The sequence below is a fragment of the Phyllobates terribilis genome, unplaced genomic scaffold (genome assembly GCF_046119375.1).
Source record: "Phyllobates terribilis strain yellow unplaced genomic scaffold, ASM4611937v1 Scaffold_1__5_contigs__length_1240528914, whole genome shotgun sequence".
In the NCBI taxonomy this organism is placed as follows: Eukaryota; Metazoa; Chordata; class Amphibia; order Anura; family Dendrobatidae; genus Phyllobates; species Phyllobates terribilis.
The window spans coordinates 1,003,041,143-1,003,062,463 of NW_027362761.1; the positions used below are offsets into that span (position 1 = coordinate 1,003,041,143).

Consider the following 21,321-nt stretch of genomic DNA (forward strand, 5'->3'; position numbering starts at 1 on the left):
AAACCAAATAATTCTAGCTTTATTACTTGTTTATCCATTAAAACATTTTAGGCATATAACGTTGAATGCATATTGATGTGCTTTCTTCATATGAAATCTATTTAAAAAATCAGCCAAAAGGTCGAAAAACGTTGTCTGTAAAAAGTCAATGTAAAAAATCTATAAGATGATACTTTTAGCACTTTGGAAGACTCTAAAACTAAGAATTGACTTGTAAAATAAAAATTCCTGATTATTTGTCTGTACTTTTTGAATTCATTAAAGATTTTTAGAGAATTAAAATGCATCGGAAAGAAAAAATAATCACAATGTAAAACTTTGTAAAGTTCTTATAGCTTTAATGTAATTAAAAAAAAAAAAAAAAAAGAGGGTGCATTACTTAAGTTTTGGGGGTATAGCTCAGTGGCAGAGCATTTGACTGCAGATCAAGAGGTCCTTGGTTCAACTCCAAGTGCCCCCTGAAGATAAAACTTTTTAAACCAAATAATTCTAGCTTTATTACTTGTTTATCCATTAAAACATTTTAGGCATATAACGTTGAATGCATATTGATGTGCTTTCTTCATATGAAATCTATATAAAAAATCAGCCGAAAGGTCGAAAAACGTTGTCTGAAAATATTCAATGTAAAAAATCTATTAGATGATACTTTTAGCACTTTGGAAGACTCTAAAACTAAGAATTGACTTGTAAAATAAAAATTCCTGATTATTTGTCTGTACTTTTTGAATTCATTAAAGATTTTTAAAGAAGAAAAATGCATCGGAAAGAAAAAATAATCACAATGTAAAACTTTGTAAAGTTCTTATAGCTTTAATGTAATTTAAAAAAAAAAAAAAAAAAGAGTGTGCATTGCTTAAGTTTTGGGGGTATAGCTCAGTGGCAGAGCATTTGACTGCAGATCAAGAGGTCCTTGGTTCAACTCCGAGTGCCCCCTGAAGATAAACCTTTTTAAACCAAATAATTCTAGCTTTATTACTTGTTTATCCATTAAAACATTTTAGGCATATAACGTTGAATGCATATTGATGTGCTTTCTTCATATGAAATCTATTTAAAAAATCAGCCAAAAGGTCGAAAAACGTTGTCTGTAAAAAGTCAATGTAAAAAATCTATAAGATGATACTTTTAGCACTTTGGAAGACTCTAAAACTAAGAATTGACTTGTAAAATAAAAATTCCAGATTATTTGTCTTTACTTTTTGAATTCATTAAAGATTTTTAGAGAAGAAAAATGCATCGGAAAGAAAAAATAATCACAATGTAAAACTTTGTAAAGTTCTAATAGCTTTAATGTAATTTAAAAAAAAAAAAAAAAAAAAGAGGGTGCATTACTTAAGTTTTGGGGGTATAGCTCAGTGGCAGAGCATTTGACTGCAGATCAAGAGGTGCTTGGTTCAACTCTGAGTGCCCCCTGAAGATAAATCTTTTTAAACCAAATAATTCTTGCTTTATTACTTGTTTATCCATTAAAACATTTTAGGCATATAACGTTGAATGCATATTGATGTGCTTTCTTCATATGAAATCTATTTAAAAAATCAGCCAAAAGGTCGAAAAACGTTGTCTGAAAAAAGTCAATGTAAAAAATCTATAAGATGATACTTTTAGCACTTTGGAAGACTCTAAAACTAAGAATTGACTTGTAAAATAAAAATTCCTGATTATTTGTCTGTACTTTTTGAATTCATTAAAGATTTTTAAAGAAGAAAAATGCAGCGGAAAGAAAAAATAATCACAATATAAAACTTTGTAAAGTTCTTATAGCTTTAATGTAATTTAAAAAAAAAAGAGTGTGCGTTGCTTAAGTTTTGGGGGTATAGCTCAGTGGCAAAGCATTTGACTGCAGATCAAGAGGTCCTTGGTTCAACTCCGAGTGCCCCCTGAAGATAAATCTTTTTAAACCAAATAATTCTAGCTTTATTACTTGTTTATCCATTAAAACATTTTAGGCATATAACGTTGAATGCATATTGATGTGCTTTCTTCATATGAAATCTGTTTAAAAAATCAGCCAAAAGGTCGAAAAACGTTGTCTGTAAAAAGTCAATGTAAAAAATCTATAAGATGATACTTTTAGCACTTTGGAAGACTCTAAAACTAAGAATTGACTTGTAAAATAAAAATTCCTGATTATTTGTCTGTACTTTTTGAATTCATTAAAGATTTTTAGAGAAGAAAAATGCATCGGAAAGAAAAAATAATCACAATGTAAAACTTTGTAAAGTTCTTATAGCTTTAATGTAATTTAAAAAAAAAAAAAAAAAAAGAGGGTGCATAACTTAAGTTTTGGGGGTATAGCTCAATGGCAGAGCATTTGACTGCAGATCAAGAGGTCCTTGGTTCAACTCCGAGTGCCCCCTGAAGATAAAACTTTTTAAACCAAATAATTCTTGCTTTATTACTTGTTTATCCATTAAAACATTTTAGGCATATAACGTTGAATGCATATTGATGTGCTTTCTTCATATGAAATCTATTTAAAAAATCAGCCAAAAGGTCGAAAAATGTTGTCTGAAAATACTCAATGTAAAAAATCTATAAGATGATACTTTTAGCACTTTGGAAGACTCTAAAACTAAGAATTCACTTGTAAAATAAAAATTCCTGATTATTTGTCTGTACTTTTTGAATTCATTAAAGATTTTTAGAGAAGAAAAATGCATCGGAAAGATAAAATAATCACAATGTAAAGCTTTGTAAAGTTCTTATAGCTTTAATGTAATTTAAAAAAAAAAAAAAAGCGTGTGCATTACTTAAGTTTTGGGGGTATATCTCAGTGGTAGAGCATTTGACTGCAGATTAAGAGGTCCTTGGTTCAACTCCGAGTGTTCCCTGAAGATAAATCTTTTTAAACCAAATAATTCTTGCTTTATTACTTGTTTATCCATTAAAACATTTTAGACATATAACGTTGAATGCATATTGATGTGCTTTCTTCATATGAAATCTATTTAAAAAATCAGCCAAAAGGTCGAAAAACGTTGTCTGTAAAAAGTCAATGTAAAAAATCTATAAGATGATACTTTTCGCACTTTGGAAGACTCTAAAACTAAGAATTGACTTGTAAAATAAAAATTCCTGATTATTTGTCTGTACTTTTTGAATTCATTAAAGATTTTTAGAGAAGAAAAATGCATCGGAAAGAAAAAATAATCACAATGTAAAGCTTTGTAAAGTTCTTATAGTTTTAATGTATTTAAAAAAAAAAAAAAAAAAAGAGTGTGCATTACTTAAGTTTTGGGGGTATATCTCAGTGGCAGAGCATTTGACTGCAGATTAAGAGGTCCTTGGTTCAACTCCGAGTGTCCCCTGAAGATAAATCTTTTTAAACCAAATAATTCTTGCTTTATTACTTGTTTATCCATTAAAACATTTTAGGCATATAACGTTGAATGCATATTGATGTGCTTTCTTCATATGAAATCTATTTAAAAAATCAGCCAAAAGGTCGAAAAACGTTGTCTGTAAAAAGTCAATGTAAAAAATCTATAAGATGATACTTTTAGCACTTTGGAAGACTCTAAAACTAAGAATTGACTTGTAAAATAAAAATTCCTGATTATTTGTCTGTACTTTTTGAATTCATTAAAGATTTTTAGAGAAGAAAAATGCATCGGAAAGAAAAAATAATCACAATGTAAAGCTTTGTAAAGTTCTTATAGTTTTAATGTATTTAAAAAAAAAAAAAAAAAAAGAGTGTGCATTATTTAAGTTTTGGGGGTATATCTCAGTGGCAGAGCATTTGACTGCATATTAAGAGGTCCTTGGTTCAACTCCGAGTGTCCCCTGAAGATAAATCTTTTTAAACCAAATAATTCTTGCTTTATTACTTGTTTATCTATTAAAACATTTTAGGCATATAACGTTGAATGCATATTGATGTGCTTTCTTCATATGAAATCTATTTAAAAAATCAGCCAAAAGGTCGAAAAACGTTGTCTGTAAAAAGTCAATGTAAAAAATCTATAAGATGATACTTTTAGCACTTTGGAAGACTCTAAAACTAAGAATTGACTTGTAAAATAAAAATTCCTGATTATTTGTCTGTACTTTTTGAATTCATTAAAGATTTTTACAGAAGAAAAATGCATCGGAAAGATAAAATAATCACAATGTAAAGCTTTGTAAAGTTCTTATAGCTTTAATGTAATTTAAAAAAAAAAAAAAAGCGTGTGCATTACTTAAGTTTTGGGGGTATATCTCAGTGGTAGAGCATTTGACTGCAGATTAAGAGGTCCTTGGTTCAACTCCGAGTGTTCCCTGAAGATAAATCTTTTTAAACCAAATAATTCTTGCTTTATTACTTGTTTATCCATTAAAACATTTTAGACATATAACGTTGAATGCATATTGATGTGCTTTCTTCATATGAAATCTATTTAAAAAATCAGCCAAAAGGTCGAAAAACGTTGTCTGTAAAAAGTCAATGTAAAAAATCTATAAGATGATACTTTTCGCACTTTGGAAGACTCTAAAACTAAGAATTGACTTGTAAAATAAAAATTCCTGATTATTTGTCTGTACTTTTTGAATTCATTAAAGATTTTTAGAGAAGAAAAATGCATCGGAAAGAAAAAATAATCACAATGTAAAGCTTTGTAAAGTTCTTATAGTTTTAATGTATTTAAAAAAAAAAAAAAAAAAAGAGTGTGCATTACTTAAGTTTTGGGGGTATATCTCAGTGGCAGAGCATTTGACTGCAGATTAAGAGGTCCTTGGTTCAACTCCGAGTGTCCCCTGAAGATAAATCTTTTTAAACCAAATAATTCTTGCTTTATTACTTGTTTATCCATTAAAACATTTTAGGCATATAACGTTGAATGCATATTGATGTGCTTTCTTCATATGAAATCTATTTAAAAAATCAGCCAAAAGGTCGAAAAACGTTGTCTGTAAAAAGTCAATGTAAAAAATCTATAAGATGATACTTTTAGCACTTTGGAAGACTCTAAAACTAAGAATTGACTTGTAAAATAAAAATTCCTGATTATTTGTCTGTACTTTTTGAATTCATTAAAGATTTTTAGAGAAGAAAAATGCATCGGAAAGAAAAAATAATCACAATGTAAAGCTTTGTAAAGTTCTTATAGTTTTAATGTATTTAAAAAAAAAAAAAAAAAAGAGTGTGCATTATTTAAGTTTTGGGGGTATATCTCAGTGGCAGAGCATTTGACTGCATATTAAGAGGTCCTTGGTTCAACTCCGAGTGTCCCCTGAAGATAAATCTTTTTAAACCAAATAATTCTTGCTTTATTACTTGTTTATCTATTAAAACATTTTAGGCATATAACGTTGAATGCATATTGATGTGCTTTCTTCATATGAAATCTATTTAAAAAATCAGCCAAAAGGTCGAAAAACGTTGTCTGTAAAAAGTCAATGTAAAAAATCTATAAGATGATACTTTTAGCACTTTGGAAGACTCTAAAACTAAGAATTGACTTGTAAAATAAAAATTCCTGATTATTTGTCTGTACTTTTTGAATTCATTAAAGATTTTTACAGAAGAAAAATGCATTGGAAAGAAAAAATAATCACAATGTAAAACTTTGTAAAGTTCTTATAGCTTTAATGTAATTAAAAAAAAAAAAAAAAAAAAAAAGAGGGTGCGTTGCTTAAGTTTTGGGGGTATAGCTCAGTGGCAGAGCATTTGACTGCAGATCAAGAGGTCCTTGGTTCAACTCCGAGTGCCCCCTGAAGATAAATCTTTTTAAACCAAATAATTCTAGCTTTATTACTTGTTTATCCATTAAAACATTTTAGGCATATAACGTTGAATGCATATTGATGTGCTTTCTTCATATGAAATCTGTTTAAAAAATCAGCCAAAAGGTCGAAAAACGTTGTCTGTAAAAAGTCAATGTAAAAAATCTATAAGATGATACTTTTAGCACTTTGGAAGACTCTAAAACTAAGAATTGACTTGTAAAATAAAAATTCCTGATTATTTGTCTGTACTTTTTGAATTCATTAAAGATTTTTAGATAAGAAAAATGCATCGGAAAGAAAAAATAATCACAATGTAAAACTTTGTAAAGTTCTTATAACTTTAATGTAATTTAAAAAAAAAAAAAAAAAGAGGGTGCATTACTTAAGTTTTGGGGGTATAGCTCAGTGGCAGAGCATTTGACTGCAGATCAAGAGGTCCTTGGTTCAACTCCGAGTGCCCCCTGAAGATAAATCTTTTTAAACCAAATAATTCTTGGTTTATTACTTGTTTATCCATTAAAACATTTTAGGCATATAACGTTGAATGCATATTGATGTGCTTTCTTCATATGAAATCTATATAAAAAATCAGCCAAAAGGTCGAAAAACGTTGTCTGAAAATATTCAATGTAAAAAATCTATAAGATGATACTTTTAGCACTTTGGAAGACTCTAAAACTAAGAATTGACTTGTAAAATAAAAATTCCTGATTATTTGTCTGTACTTTTTGAATTCATTAAAGATTTTTAGAGAAGAAAAATGCATCGGAAAGAAAAAATAATCACAATGTAAAACTTTGTAAAGTTCTTATAGCTTTAATGTAATTTAAAAAAAAAAAAAAAAAGAGGGTGCATTACTTAAGTTTTGGGGGTATAGCTCAATGGCAGAGCATTTGACTGCAGATCAAGAGGTCCTTGGTTCAACTCCGAGTGCCCCCTGAAGATAAATCTTTTTAAACTAAATAATTCTTGCTTTATTATTTGTTTATCCATTAAAACATTTTAGGCATATAACGTTGAATGCATATTGATGTGCTTTCTTCATATGAAACCTATTTAAAAAATCAGCCAAAAGGTCGAAAAACGTTGTCTGAAAAAAGTCAATGTAAAAAATCTATAAGATGATACTTTTAGCACTTTGGAAGACTCTAAAACTAAGAATTGACTTGTAAAATAAAAATTCCTGATTATTTGTCTGTACTTTCTGAATTCATTAAACATTTTTAAAGAAGAAAAATGCATCGGAAAGAAAAAATAATCACAATGTAAAACTTTGTAAAGTTCTTATAGCTTTAATGTAATTTAAAAAAAAAAAAAAAAAGAGTGTGCATTCCTTAAGTTTTGGGGGTATAGCTCAGTGGCAGAGCATTTGACTGCAGATCAAGAGGTCCTTGGTTCAACTCCGAGTGCCCCCTGAAGATAAATCTTTTTAAACCAAATAATTCTAGCTTTATTACTTGTTTATCCATTAAAACATTTTAGGCATATAACGTTGAATGCATATTGATGTGCTTTCTTCATATGAAATCTATTTAAAAAATCAGCCAAAAGGTCGAAAAACGTTGTCTGTAAAAAGTCAATGTAAAAAATCTATAAGATGATACTTTTAGCACTTTGGAAGACTCTAAAACTAAGAATTGACTTGTAAAATAAAAATTCCTGATTATTTGTCTGTACTTTTTGAATTCATTAAAGATTTTTAGAGAAGAAAAATGCATCGGAAAGAAAAAATAATCACAATGTAAAACTTTGTAAAGTTCTAATAGCTTTAATGTAATTTAAAAAAAAAAAAAAAAAGAGGGTGCATTACTTAAGTTTTGGGGGTATAGCTCAGTGGCAGAGCATTTGACTGCAGATCAAGAGGTTCTTGGTTCAACTCCGAGTGCCCCCTGAAGATAAATCTTTTTAAACCAAATAATTCTTGCTTTATTACTTGTTTATCCATTAAAACATTTTAGGCATATAACGTTGAATGCATATTGATGTGCTTTCTTCATATGAAATCAATTTAAAAAATCAGCCAAAAGGTCGAAAAACGTTGTCTGAAAAAAGTCAATGTAAAAATCTATAAGATGATACTTTTAGCACTTTGGAAGACTCTAAAACTAAGAATTGACTTGTAAAATAAAAATTCCTGATTATTTGTCTGTACTTTTTGAATTCATTAAAGATTTTTAAAGAAGAAAAATGCAGCGGAAAGAAAAAATAATCACAATATAAAACTTTGTAAAGTTCTTATAGCTTTAATGTAATTTAAAAAAAAAAGATTGTGCGTTGCTTAAGTTTTGGGGGTATAGCTCAGTGGCAGAGCATTTGACTGCAGATCAAGAGGTCCTTGGTTCACCTCCGAGTGCCCCCTGAAGATAAATCTTTTTAAACCAAATAATTCTAGCTTTATTACTTGTTTATCCATTAAAACATTTTAGGCATATAACGTTGAATGCATATTGATGTGCTTTCTTCATATGAAATCTATTTAAAAAATCAGCCAAAAGGTCGAAAAACGTTGTCTGTAAAAAGTCAATGTAAAAAATCTATAAGATGATACTTTTAGCACTTTGGAAGACTCTAAAACTAAGAATTGACTTGTAAAATAAAAATTCCTGATTATTTGTCTGTACTTTTTGAATTCATTAAAGATTTTTAGAGAAGAAAAATGCATCGGAAAGAAAAAATAATCACAATGTAAAACTTTGTAAAGTTCTTATAGCTTTAATGTAATTTAAAAAAAAAAAAAAAAAGAGGGAGCATTACTTAAGTTTTGGGGGTATAGCTCAATGGCAGAGCATTTGACTGCAGATCAAGAGGTCCTTGGTTCAACTCCGAGTGCCCACTGAAGATAAATCTTTTTAAACCAAATAATTCTTGCTTTATTATTTGTTTATCCATTAAAACATTTTAGGCATATAACGTTGAATGCATATTGATGTGCTTTCTTCATATGAAACCTATTTAAAAAATCAGCCAAAAGGTCGAAAAACGTTGTCTGAAAAAAGTCAATGTAAAAAATCTATAAGATGATACTTTTAGCACTTTGGAAGACTCTAAAACTAAGAATTGACTTGTAAAATAAAAATTCCTGATTATTTGTCTGTACTTTCTGAATTCATTAAAGATTTTTAAAGAAGAAAAATGCATCGGAAAGAAAAAATAATCACAATGTAAAACTTTGTAAAGTTCTTATAGCTTTAATGTAATAAAAAAAAAAAAAAAAAAAGAGTGTGCATTCCTTAAGTTTTGGGGGTATAGCTCAGTGGCAGAGCATTTGACTGCAGATCAAGAGGTCCTTGGTTCAACTCCGAGTGCCCCCTGAAGATAAATCTTTTTAAACCAAATAATTCTAGCTTTATTACTTGTTTATCCATTAAAACATTTTAGGCATATAACGTTGAATGCATATTGATGTGCTTTCTTCATATGAAATCTATTTAAAAAATCAGCCAAAAGGTCGAAAAACGTTGTCTGTAAAAAGTCAATGTAAAAAATCTATAAGATGATACTTTTAGCACTTTGGAAGACTCTAAAACTAAGAATTGACTTGTAAAATAAAAATTCCTGATTATTTGTCTGTACTTTTTGAATTCATTAAAGATTTTTAGAGAAGAAAAATGCATCGGAAAGATAAAATAATCACAATGTAAAGCTTTGTAAAGTTCTTATAGCTTTAATGTAATTAAAAAAAAAAAAAAAAAGCGTGTGCATTACTTAAGTTTTGGGGGTATATCTCAGTGGCAGAGCATTTGACTGCAGATCAAGAGGTTCTTGGTTCAACTCCGAGTGCCCCCTGAAGATAAATCTTTTTAAACCAAATAATTCTTGCTTTATTACTTGTTTATCCATTAAAACATTTTAGGCATATAACGTTGAATGCATATTGATGTGCTTTCTTCATATGAAATCTATTTAAAAAATCAGCCAAAAGGTCGAAAAACGTTGTCTGAAAAAAGTCAATGTAAAAAATCTATAAGATGATACTTTTAGCACTTTGGAAGACTCTAAAACTAAGAATTGACTTGTAAAATAAAAATTCCTGATTATTTGTCTGTACATTTTGAATTCATTAAAGATTTTTAAAGAAGAAAAATGCAGCGGAAAGAAAAAATAATCACAATATAAAACTTTGTAAAGTTCTTATAGCTTTAATGTAATTTAAAAAAAAAAGATTGTGCGTTGCTTAAGTTTTGGGGGTATAGCTCAGTGGCAGAGCATTTGACTGCAGATCAAGAGGTCCTTGGTTCAACTCCGAGTGCCCCCTGAAGATAAATCTTTTTAAACCAAATAATTCTAGCTTTATTACTTGTTTATCCATTAAAACATTTTAGGCATATAACGTTGAATGCATATTGATGTGCTTTCTTCATATGAAATCTGTTTAAAAAATCAGCTAAAAGGTCGAAAAACGTTGTCTGTAAAAAGTCAATGTAAAAAATCTATAAGATGATACTTTTAGCACTTTGGAAGACTCTAAAACTAAGAATTGACTTGTAAAATAAAAATTCCTGATTATTTGTCTGTACTTTTTGAATTCATTAAAGATTTTTAGATAAGAAAAATGCATCGGAAAGAAAAAATAATCACAATGTAAAACTTTGTAAAGTTCTTATAACTTTAATGTAATTTAAAAAAAAAAAAAAAAAGAGGGTGCATTACTTAAGTTTTGGGGGTATAGCTCAGTGGCAGAGCATTTGACTGCAGATCAAAAGGTCCTTGGTTCAACTCCGTAGTGCCCCCTGAAGATAAATCTTTTTAAACCAAATAATTCTTGGTTTATTACTTGTTTATCCATTAAAACATTTTAGGCATATAACGTTGAATGCATATTGATGTGCTTTCTTCATATGAAATCTATATAAAAAATCAGCCAAAAGGTCGAAAAACGTTGTCTGAAAATATTCAATGTAAAAAATCTATAAGATGATACTTTTAGCACTTTGGAAGACTATAAAACTAAGAATTGACTTGTAAAATAAAAATTCCTGATTATTTGTCTGTACTTTTTGAATTCATTAAAGATTTTTAGAGAAGAAAAATGCATCGGAAAGAAAAAATAATCACAATGTAAAACTTTGTAAAGTTCTTATAGCTTTAATGTAATTTAAAAAAAAAAAAAAAAAGAGGGTGCATTACTTAAGTTTTGGGGGTATAGCTCAATGGCAGAGCATTTGACTGCAGATCAAGAGGTCCTTGGTTCAACTCCGAGTGCCCCCTGTAGATAAATCTTTTTAAACCAAATAATTCTTGCTTTATTATTTGTTTATCCATTAAAACATTTTAGGCATATAACGTTGAATGCATATTGATGTGCTTTCTTCATATGAAACCTATTTAAAAAATCAGCCAAAAGGTCGAAAAACGTTGTCTGAAAAAAGTCAATGTAAAAAATCTATAAGATGATACTTTTAGCACTTTGGAAGACTCTAAAACTAAGAATTGACTTGTAAAATAAAAATTCCTGATTATTTGTCTGTACTTTCTGAATTCATTAAAGATTTTTAAAGAAGAAAAATGCATCGGAAAGAAAAAATAATCACAATGTAAAACTTTGTAAAGTTCTTATAGCTTTAATGTAATTAAAAAAAAAAAAAAAAAAGAGTGTGCATTCCTTAAGTTTTGGGAGTATAGCTCAGTGGCAGAGCATTTGACTGCAGATCAAGAGGTCCTTGGTTCAACTCCGAGTGCCCCCTGAAGATAAATCTTTTTAAACCAAATAATTCTAGCTTTATTACTTGTTTATCCATTAAAACATTTTAGGCATATAACGTTGAATGCATATTGATGTGCTTTCTTCATATGAAATCTATTTAAAAAATCAGCCAAAAGGTCGAAAAACGTTGTCTGTAAAAAGTCAATGTAAAAAATCTATAAGATGATACTTTTAGCACTTTGGAAGACTCTAAAACTAAGAATTGACTTGTAAAATAAAAATTCCTGATTATTTGTCTGTACTTTTTGAATTCATTAAAGATTTTTAGAGAAGAAAAATGCATCGGAAAGATAAAATAATCACAATGTAAAGCTTTGTAAAGTTCTTATAGCTTTAATGTAATTAAAAAAAAAAAAAAAAAAGCGTGTGCATTACTTAAGTTTTGGGGGTATATCTCAGTGGCAGAGCATTTGACTGCAGATTAAGAGGTCCTTGGTTCAACTCCGAGTGTTCCCTGAAGATAAATCTTTTTAAACCAAATAATTCTTGCTTTATTACTTGTTTATCCATTAAAACATTTTAGACATATAACGTTGAATGCATATTGATGTGCTTTCTTCATATGAAATCTATTTAAAAAATCAGCCAAAAGGTCGAAAAACGTTGTCTGTAAAAAGTCAATGTAAAAAATCTATAAGATGATACTTTTAGCACTTTGGAAGACTCTAAAACTAAGAATTGACTTGTAAAATAAAAATTCCTGATTATTTGTCTGTACTTTTTGAATTCATTAAAGATTTTTAGAGAAGAAAAATGCATCAGAAAGAAAAAATAATCACAATGTAAAGCTTTGTAAAGTTCTTATAGTTTTAATGTATTTAAAAAAAAAATAAAAAAAGAGTGTGCATTACTTAAGTTTTGGGGGTATATCTCAGTGGCAGAGCATTTGACTGCAGATTAAGAGGTCCTTGGTTCAACTCCGAGTGTCCCCTGAAGATAAATCTTTTTAAACCAAATAATTCTTGCTTTATTACTTGTTTATCCATTAAAACATTTTAGGCATATAACGTTGAATGCATATTGATGTGCTTTCTTCATATGAAATCTATTTAAAAAATCAGCCAAAAGGTCGAAAAACGTTGTCTGTAAAAAGTCAATGTAAAAAATCTATAAGATGATACTTTTAGCACTTTGGAAGACTCTAAAACTAAGAATTGACTTGTAAAATAAAAATTCCTGATTATTTGTTTGTACTTTTTGAATTCATTAAAGATTTTTAGAGAAGAAAAATGCATCGGAAAGAAAAAATAATCACAATGTAAAACTTTGTAAAGTTCTTATAGCTTTAATGTAATTTAAAAAAAAAAAAAAAAAGAGGGTGCATTACTTAAGTTTTGGGGGTATAGCTCAGTGGCAGAGAGTTTGACTGCAGATTAAGAGGTCCTTGGTTCAACTCCGAGTGCCCCCTGAAGATAAATCTTTTTAAACCAAATAATTCTAGGTTTATTACTTGTTTATCCATTAAAACATTTTAGGCATATAACGTTGAATGCATATTGATGTGCTTTCTTCATATGAAATCTATTTAAAAAATCAGCCAAAAGGTCGAAAAACGTTGTCTGTAAAAAGTCAATGTAAAAAATCTATAAGATGATACTTTTAGCACTTTGGAAGACTCTAAAACTAAGAATTGACTTGTAAAATAAAAATTCCTGATTATTTGTCTGTACTTTTTGAATTCATTAAAGATTTTTAGAGAAGAAAAATGCATCAGAAAGAAAAAATAATCACAATGTAAAGCTTTGTAAAGTTCTTATAGTTTTAATGTATTTAAAAAAAAAATAAAAAAAGAGTGTGCATTACTTAAGTTTTGGGGGTATATCTCAGTGGCAGAGCATTTGACTGCAGATTAAGAGGTCCTTGGTTCAACTCCGAGTGTCCCCTGAAGATAAATCTTTTTAAACCAAATAATTCTTGCTTTATTACTTGTTTATCCATTAAAACATTTTAGGCATATAACGTTGAATGCATATTGATGTGCTTTCTTCATATGAAATCTATTTAAAAAATCAGCCAAAAGGTCGAAAAACGTTGTCTGTAAAAAGTCAATGTAAAAAATCTATAAGATGATACTTTTAGCACTTTGGAAGACTCTAAAACTAAGAATTGACTTGTAAAATAAAAATTCCTGATTATTTGTTTGTACTTTTTGAATTCATTAAAGATTTTTAGAGAAGAAAAATGCATCGGAAAGAAAAAATAATCACAATGTAAAACTTTGTAAAGTTCTTATAGCTTTAATGTAATTTAAAAAAAAAAAAAAAAAGAGGGTGCATTACTTAAGTTTTGGGGGTATAGCTCAGTGGCAGAGAGTTTGACTGCAGATTAAGAGGTCCTTGGTTCAACTCCGAGTGCCCCCTGAAGATAAATCTTTTTAAACCAAATAATTCTAGGTTTATTACTTGTTTATCCATTAAAACATTTTAGGCATATAACGTTGAATGCATATTGATGTGCTTTCTTCATATGAAATCTATTTAAAAAATCAGCCAAAAGGTCGAAAAACGTTGTCTGTAAAAAGTCAATGTAAAAAATCTATAAGATGATACTTTTAGCACTTTGGAAGACTCTAAAACTAAGAATTGACTTGTAAAATAAAAATTCCTGATTATTTGTCTGTACTTTTTGAATTCATTAAAGATTTTTAGAGAAGAAAAATGCATCGGAAAGAAAAAATAATCACAATGTAAACCTTTGTAAAGTTCTTATAGCTTTAATGTAATTTAAAAAAAAAAAAAAAGCGTGTGCATTACTTAAGTTTTGGGGGTATATCTCAGTGGCAGAGCATTTGACTGCAGATTAAGAGGTCCTTGGTTCAACTCCGAGTGTTCCCTGAAGATAAATCTTTTTAAACCAAATAATTCTTGCTTTATTACTTGTTTATCCATTAAAACATTTTAGGCATATAACGTTGAATGCATATTGATGTGCTTTCTTCATATGAAATCTATTTAAAAAATCAGCCAAAAGGTCGAAAAACGTTGTCTGTAAAAAGTCAATGTAAAAAATCTATAAGATGATACTTTTAGCACTTTGGAAGACTCTAAAACTAAGAATTGACTTGTAAAATAAAAATTCCTGATTATTTGTTTGTACTTTTTGAATTCATTAAAGATTTTTAGAGAAGAAAAATGCATCGGAAAGAAAAAATAATCACAATGTAAAACTTTGTAAAATTCTTATAGCTTTAATGTAATTAAAAAAAAAAAAAAAAGAGGGTGCATTACTTAAGTTTTGGGGGTATAGCTCAGTGGCAGAGAATTTGACTGCAGATTAAGAGGTCCTTGGTTCAACTCCGAGTGCCCCCTGAAGATAAATCTTTTTAAACCAAATAATTCTAGCTTTATTACTTGTTTATCCATTAAAACATTTTAGGCATATAACGTTGAATGCATATTGATGTGCTTTCTTCATATGAAATCTATTTAAAAAATCAGCCAAAAGGTCGAAAAACGTTGTCTGTAAAAAGTCAATGTAAAAAATCTATAAGATGATACTTTTAGCACTTTGGAAGACTCTAAAACTAAGAATTGACTTGTAAAATAAAAATTCCTGATTATTTGTCTGTACTTTTTGAATTCATGAAAGATTTTTAGATAAGAAAAATGCATCGGAAAGAAAAAATAATCACAATGTAAAACTTTGTAAAGTTCTTATAGCTTTAATGTAATTTAAAAAAAAAAAAAAAAAGAGGGTGCATTACTTAAGTTTTGGGGGTGCAGCTCAGTGGCAGAGCATTTGACTGCAGATCAAGAGGTCCTTGGTTTAACTCCGAGTGCCCCCTGAAGATAAATCTTTTTAAACCAAATAATTCTTGGTTTATTACTTGTTTATCCATTAAAACATTTTAGGCATATAACGTTGAATGCATATTGATGTGCTTTCTTCATATGAAATCTATTTAAAAAATCAGCCAAAAGGTCGAAAAACGTTGTCTGTAAAAAGTCAATGTAAAAAATCTATAAGATGATACTTTTAGCACTTTGGAAAACTCTAAAACTAAGAATTGACTTGTAAAATAAAAATTCCTGATTATTTGTCTGTACTTTTTGAATTCATTAAAGATTTTTAGAGAAGAAAAATGCATCGGAAAGAAAAAATAATCACAATGTAAACCTTTGTAAAGTTCTTATAGCTTTAATGTAATTTATAAAAAAAAAAAAAAGCGTGTGCATTACTTAAGTTTTGGGGGTATATCTCAGTGGCAGAGCATTTGACTGCAGATTAAGAGGTCCTTGGTTCAACTCCGAGTGTTCCCTGAAGATAAATCTTTTTAAACCAAATAATTCTTGCTTTATTACTTGTTTATCCATTAAAACATTTTAGGCATATAACGTTGAATGCATATTGATGTGCTTTCTTCATATGAAATCTATTTAAAAAATCAGCCAAAAGGTCGAAAAACGTTGTCTGTAAAAAGTCAATGTAAAAAATCTATAAGATGATACTTTTAGCACTTTGGAAGACTCTAAAACTAAGAATTGACTTGTAAAATAAAAATTCCTGATTATTTGTTTGTACTTTTTGAATTCATTAAAGATTTTTAGAGAAGAAAAATGCATCGGAAAGAAAAAATAATCACAATGTAAAACTTTGTAAAGTTCTTATAGCTTTAATGTAATTTAAAAAAAAAAAAAAAAAGAGTGTGCATTACTTAAGTTTTGGGGGTATAGCTCAGTGGCAGAGCATTTGACTGCAGATCAAGAGGTCCTTGGTTCAACTCTGAGTGCCCCCTGAAGATAAATCTTTTTAAACCAAATAATTCTAGCTTTATTACTTGTTTATCCATTAAAACATTTTAGGCATATAACGTTGAATGCATATTGATGTGCTTTCTTCATATGAAATCTATTTAAAAAATCAGCCAAAAGGTCGAAAAACGTTGTCTGAAAAAGTCAATGTAAAAAATCTATAAGATGATACTTTTAGCACTTTGGAAGACTCTAAAACTAAGAATTGACTTGTAAAATAAAAATTCCTGATTATTTGTCTGTACTTTTTGAATTCATTAAAGATTTTTAAAGAAGAAAAATGCATCGGAAAGAAAAAATAATCACAATGTAAAACTTTGTAAAGTTCTTATAGCTTTAATGTAATTTAAAAAAAAAAAAAAAGAAAAAGTGTGCATTACTTAAGTTTTGGGGGTATATCTCAGTGGCAGAGCTATTTGACTGCAGATCAAGAGGTCCTTGGTTCAACTCCGAGTGCGCCCTGAAGATAAATCTTTTTAAACCAAATAATTCTAGCTTTATTACTTGTTTATCCATTAAAACATTTTAGGCATATAACGTTGAATGCATATTGATGTGCTTTCTTCATATGAAATCTATTTAAAAAATCAGCCAAAAGGTCGAAAAAAGTTGTCTGTAAAAAGTCAATGTAAAAAATCTTTAAGATGATACTTTTAGCACTTTGGAAGACTCTAAAACTAAGAATTGACTTGTAAAATAAAAATTCCTGATTATTGGTCTGCACTTTTTGAATTCATTAAAGATTTTTAGAGAAGAAAAATGCATCGGAAAGAAAAAAGAATCACAATGTAAAACTTTGTAAAGTTCTTATAGCTTTAATGTAATTTAAAAGAAAAAAAAAAAAAGAGTGTGCATTACTTAAGTTTTGGGGGTATAGCTCAGTGGCAGAGCATTTGACTGCAGATCAAGTGGTCCTTGATTCAACTCTGAGTGCGCCCTGAAGATAAATCTTTTTAAACCAAATAATTCTAGCTTTTTTACTTGTTTATCCATTAAAACATTTTAGGCATATAACGTTGAATGCATATTGATGTGCTTTCTTCATATGAAATCTATTTAAAAAATGAGCCAAAAGGTCGAAAAATGTTGTCTGAAAAAAGTCAATGTAAAAAATCTATAAGATGATACTTTTAGCACTTTGGAAGACACTAAAACTAAGAATTGACTTGTAAAATAAAAATTCCTGATTATTTGTCTGTACTTTTTGAATTCATTAAAGATTTTTAAAGAAGAAAAATGCATCGGGAAAAAAAAATAATCACAATGTAATACTTTGTAAAGTTCTTATAGCTTTAATGTAATTTAAAAAAAAAAAAAAAAAGAGGGTGCATTACTTAAGTTTTGGGGGTATAGCTCAGTGGCAGAGAGTTTGACTGCAGATTAAGAGGTCCTTGGTTCAACTCCGAGTGCCCCCTGAAGATAAATCTTTTTAAACCAAATAATTCTAGCTTTATTACTTGTTTATCCATTAAAACATTTTAGGCATATAATGTTGAATGCATATTGATGTGCTTTCTACATATGAAATCTATTTAAAAAATCAGCCAAAAGGTCGAAAAATGTTGTCTGAAAAAAGTCAAAGTAAAAAATCTATAAGATGATACTTTTAGCACTTTGGAAGACACTAAAACTAAGAATTGACTTGTAAAATAAAAATTCCTGATTATTTGTCTGTACTTTTTGAATTCATTAAAGATTTTTAAAGAAGAAAAATGCATCGGAAAGAAAAAATAATCACAATGTAAAACTTTGTAAAGTTCTTATAGCTTTAATGTAATTTAAAAAAAAAAAGAGTGTGCATTACTTAAGTTTTGGGGGTATAGCTCAGTGGCAGAGCATTTGACTGCAGATCAAGAGGTCCTTGGTTCAACTCTGAGTGCCCCCTGAAGATAAATCTTTTTAAACCAAATAATTCTAGCTTTATTACTTGTTTATCCATTAAAACATTTTAGGCATATAACGTTGAATGCATATTGATGTGCTTTCTTCATATGAAATCTATTTAAAAAATCAGCCAAAAGGTCGAAAAACGTTGTCTGAAAAAGTCAATGTAAAAAATCTATAAGATGATACTTTTAGCACTTTGGAAGACTCTAAAACTAAGAATTGACTTGTAAAATAAAAATTCCTGATTATTTGTCTGCACTTTTTGAATTCATTAAAGATTTTTAAAGAAGAAAAATGCATCGGAAAGAAAAAATAATCACAATGTAAAACTTTGTAAAGTTCTTATAGCTTTAATGTAATTTAAAAAAAAAAAAAAAGAAAAAGTGTGCATTACTTAAGTTTTGGGGGTATATCTCAGTGGCAGAGCTATTTGACTGCAGATCAAGAGGTCCTTGGTTCAACTCCGAGTGCGCCCTGAAGATAAATCTTTTTAAACCAAATAATTCTAGCTTTATTACTTGTTTATCCATTAAAACATTTTAGGCATATAACGTTGAATGCATATTGATGTGCTTTCTTCATATGAAATCTATTTAAAAAATCAGCCAAAAGGTCGAAAAACGTTGTCTGTAAAAAGTCAATGTAAAAAATCTTTAAGATGATACTTTTAGCACTTTGGAAGACTCTAAAACTAAGAATTGACTTGTAAAATAAAAATTCCTGATTATTGGTCTGTACTTTTTGAATTCATTAAAGATTTTTAGAGAAGAAAAATGCATCGGAAAGAAAAAAGAATCACAATGTAAAACGTTGTAAAGTTCTTATAGCTTTAATGTAATTTAAAAGAAAAAAAAAAAAAGAGTGTGCATTACTTAAGTTTTGGGGGTATAGCTCAGTGGCAGAGCATTTGACTGCAGATCAAGTGGTCCTTGATTCAACTCTGAGTGCGCCCTGAAGATAAATCTTTTTAAACCAAATAATTCTAGCTTTATTACTTGTTTATCCATTAAAACATTTTAGGCATATAATGTTGAATGCATATTGATGTGCTTTCTTCATATGAAATCTATTTAAAAAATGAGCCAAAAGGTCGAAAAATGTTGTTTGAAAAAAGTCAAAGTAAAAAATCTATAAGATGATACTTTTAGCACTTTGGAAGACACTAAAACTAAGAATTGACTTGTAAAATAAAAATTCCTGATTATTTGTCTGTACTTTTTGAATTCATTAAAGATTTTTAAAGAAGAAAAATGCATCGGAAAGAAAAAATAATCAGAATGTAAAACTTTGTAAAGTTCTTATAGCTTTAATGTAATAAAAAAAAAAGAAAAAAAAAGTGTGCATTACTTAAGTTTTGGGGGTATAGCTCAGTGGCAGAGCATTTGACTGCAGATCAAGAGGTCCTTGGTTCAACTCCGAGTGCGCCCTGAAGATAAATCTTTTTAAACCAAATACTTATAGCTTTATTACTTGTTTATCCATTAAAACATTTTAGGCATATAACGTTGAATGCATATTGATGTGCTTTCTTCATATGAAATCTATTTAAAAAATCAGCCAAAAGGTCGAAAAACGTTGTCTGTAAAAAGTCAATGTAAAAAATCTATAAGATGATACTTTTAGCACTTTGGAAGACTCTAAAACTAAGAATTGACTTGTAAAATAAAAATTCCTGATTATTTGTCTGTACTTTTTGAATTCATTAAAGATTTTTAGAGAAGAAAAATACATCGGAAAGAAAAAATAATCACAATGTAAAACTTTGTAAAGTTCTTATAGCTTTAATGTAATTTAAAAAAAAAAAAGAGTGTGCATTACTTAAGTTTTGGGGGTATAGCTCAGTGGCAGAGCATTTGACTGCAGATCAAGAGGTCCTTGGTTCAACTCCGAGTGCCCCCTGAAGATAAATCTTTTTAAACCAAATAATTCTAGCTTTATTACTTGTTTATCCATTAAAACATTTTAGGCATATAATGTTGAATGCATATTGATGTGCTTTCTTCATATGAAATCTATTTAAAAAATGAGCCAAAAGGTCGAAAAATGTTGTCTGAAAAAAGTCAATGTAAAAAATCTATAAGATGATACTTTTAGCACTTTGGAAGACACTAAAACTAAGAATTGACTTGTAAAATAAAAATTCCTGATTATTTGTCTGTACTTTTTGAATTCATTAAAGATTTTTAAAGAAGAAAAATGCATCGGAAAAAAAAATAATCACAATGTAAAACTTTGTAAAGTTCTTATAGCTTTAATGTAATTTAAAAAAAAAAAAAAAGAGAGTGTACATTACTTAAGTTTTGGGGGTATAGCTCAGTGGCAGATCATTTGACTGCAAATCAAGAGGTCCTTGGTTCAACTCCAAGTGCCCTCTGAAGATAAATCTTTTTAAACCAAATAATTCTAGCTTTATTACTTGTTTATCCATTAAAACATTTTAGGCATATAATGTTGAATGCATATTGATGTGCTTTCTTCATATGAAATCTATTTAAAAAATCAGCCAAAAGGTCGAAAAATGTTGTCTGAAAAAAGTCAATGTAAAAAATCTATAAGATGATACTTTTAGCACTTTGGAAGACACTAAAACTAAGAATTGACTTGTAAAATAAAAATTCCTGATTATTTGTCTGTACTTTTTGAATTCATTAAAGATTTTTAAAGAAGAAAAATGCATCGGAAAGAAAAAATAATCACAATGTAAAACTTTGTAAAGTTCTTATAGCTTTAATGTAATTAAAAAAAAAAGAAAAAAAAAGGGTGCATTACTTAAGTTTTGGGGGTATAGCTCAGTGGCAGAGCATTTGACTGCAGATCAAGAGGTCCTTGGTTCAACTCTGAGTGCGCCCTGAAGATAAATCTTTTTAAACAAAATAATTCTAGCTTCATTACTTGTTTATCCATTAAAACATTTTAGGCATATAACGTTGAATGCATATTGATGTGCTTTCTTCATATGAAATCTATTTAAAAAATCAGCCAAAAGGTCGAAAAACGTTGTCTGTAAAAAGTCAATGTAAAAAATCTATAAGATGATATTTTTAGCACTTTGGAAGACTCTAAAACTAAGAATTGACTTGTAAAATAAAAATTCCTGATTATTTATCTGTACTTTTTGAATTCATTAAAGATTTTTAGAGAAGAAAAATGCATCGGAAAGAAAAAATAATCACAATGTAAAACTTTGTAAAGTTCTTATAGCTTTAATGTAATTTAAAAAAAAAAAAGAGTGTGCATTACTTAAGTTTTGGGGGTATATCTCAGTGG

The 21,321-nt window shown here is 28.6% G+C and overlaps 14 non-coding genes across 14 annotated transcripts; all 14 read left to right on the forward strand.

Moving 5' to 3' along the window:
• Positions 1–388: 388 nt before the first annotated feature.
• Positions 389–460, forward strand: TRNAC-GCA (transfer RNA cysteine (anticodon GCA)). Its single transcript has one exon. It is a non-coding gene; the product is annotated as a tRNA-Cys (tRNA).
• Positions 461–865: 405 nt separating this feature from the next.
• On the forward strand, positions 866–937 carry TRNAC-GCA (transfer RNA cysteine (anticodon GCA)). The gene has a single exon. It is a non-coding gene; the product is annotated as a tRNA-Cys (tRNA).
• Positions 938–1,813: 876 nt separating this feature from the next.
• TRNAC-GCA (transfer RNA cysteine (anticodon GCA)) lies at positions 1,814–1,885 on the forward strand. Its single transcript has one exon. It is a non-coding gene; the product is annotated as a tRNA-Cys (tRNA).
• A 406-nt stretch (positions 1,886–2,291) lies between these two features.
• TRNAC-GCA (transfer RNA cysteine (anticodon GCA)) lies at positions 2,292–2,363 on the forward strand. The gene has a single exon. It is a non-coding gene; the product is annotated as a tRNA-Cys (tRNA).
• Positions 2,364–5,627: 3,264 nt separating this feature from the next.
• TRNAC-GCA (transfer RNA cysteine (anticodon GCA)) lies at positions 5,628–5,699 on the forward strand. Its single transcript has one exon. It is a non-coding gene; the product is annotated as a tRNA-Cys (tRNA).
• A 404-nt stretch (positions 5,700–6,103) lies between these two features.
• Positions 6,104–6,175, forward strand: TRNAC-GCA (transfer RNA cysteine (anticodon GCA)). Its single transcript has one exon. It is a non-coding gene; the product is annotated as a tRNA-Cys (tRNA).
• Positions 6,176–6,579: 404 nt separating this feature from the next.
• On the forward strand, positions 6,580–6,651 carry TRNAC-GCA (transfer RNA cysteine (anticodon GCA)). Its single transcript has one exon. It is a non-coding gene; the product is annotated as a tRNA-Cys (tRNA).
• Positions 6,652–7,055: 404 nt separating this feature from the next.
• TRNAC-GCA (transfer RNA cysteine (anticodon GCA)) lies at positions 7,056–7,127 on the forward strand. Its single transcript has one exon. It is a non-coding gene; the product is annotated as a tRNA-Cys (tRNA).
• A 404-nt stretch (positions 7,128–7,531) lies between these two features.
• TRNAC-GCA (transfer RNA cysteine (anticodon GCA)) lies at positions 7,532–7,603 on the forward strand. The gene has a single exon. It is a non-coding gene; the product is annotated as a tRNA-Cys (tRNA).
• Positions 7,604–8,951: 1,348 nt separating this feature from the next.
• On the forward strand, positions 8,952–9,023 carry TRNAC-GCA (transfer RNA cysteine (anticodon GCA)). The gene has a single exon. It is a non-coding gene; the product is annotated as a tRNA-Cys (tRNA).
• An 872-nt stretch (positions 9,024–9,895) lies between these two features.
• On the forward strand, positions 9,896–9,967 carry TRNAC-GCA (transfer RNA cysteine (anticodon GCA)). The gene has a single exon. It is a non-coding gene; the product is annotated as a tRNA-Cys (tRNA).
• An 881-nt stretch (positions 9,968–10,848) lies between these two features.
• Positions 10,849–10,920, forward strand: TRNAC-GCA (transfer RNA cysteine (anticodon GCA)). The gene has a single exon. It is a non-coding gene; the product is annotated as a tRNA-Cys (tRNA).
• Positions 10,921–11,324: 404 nt separating this feature from the next.
• On the forward strand, positions 11,325–11,396 carry TRNAC-GCA (transfer RNA cysteine (anticodon GCA)). The gene has a single exon. It is a non-coding gene; the product is annotated as a tRNA-Cys (tRNA).
• An 8,485-nt stretch (positions 11,397–19,881) lies between these two features.
• On the forward strand, positions 19,882–19,953 carry TRNAC-GCA (transfer RNA cysteine (anticodon GCA)). Its single transcript has one exon. It is a non-coding gene; the product is annotated as a tRNA-Cys (tRNA).
• The last annotated feature ends 1,368 nt before the right edge of the window (positions 19,954–21,321 follow it).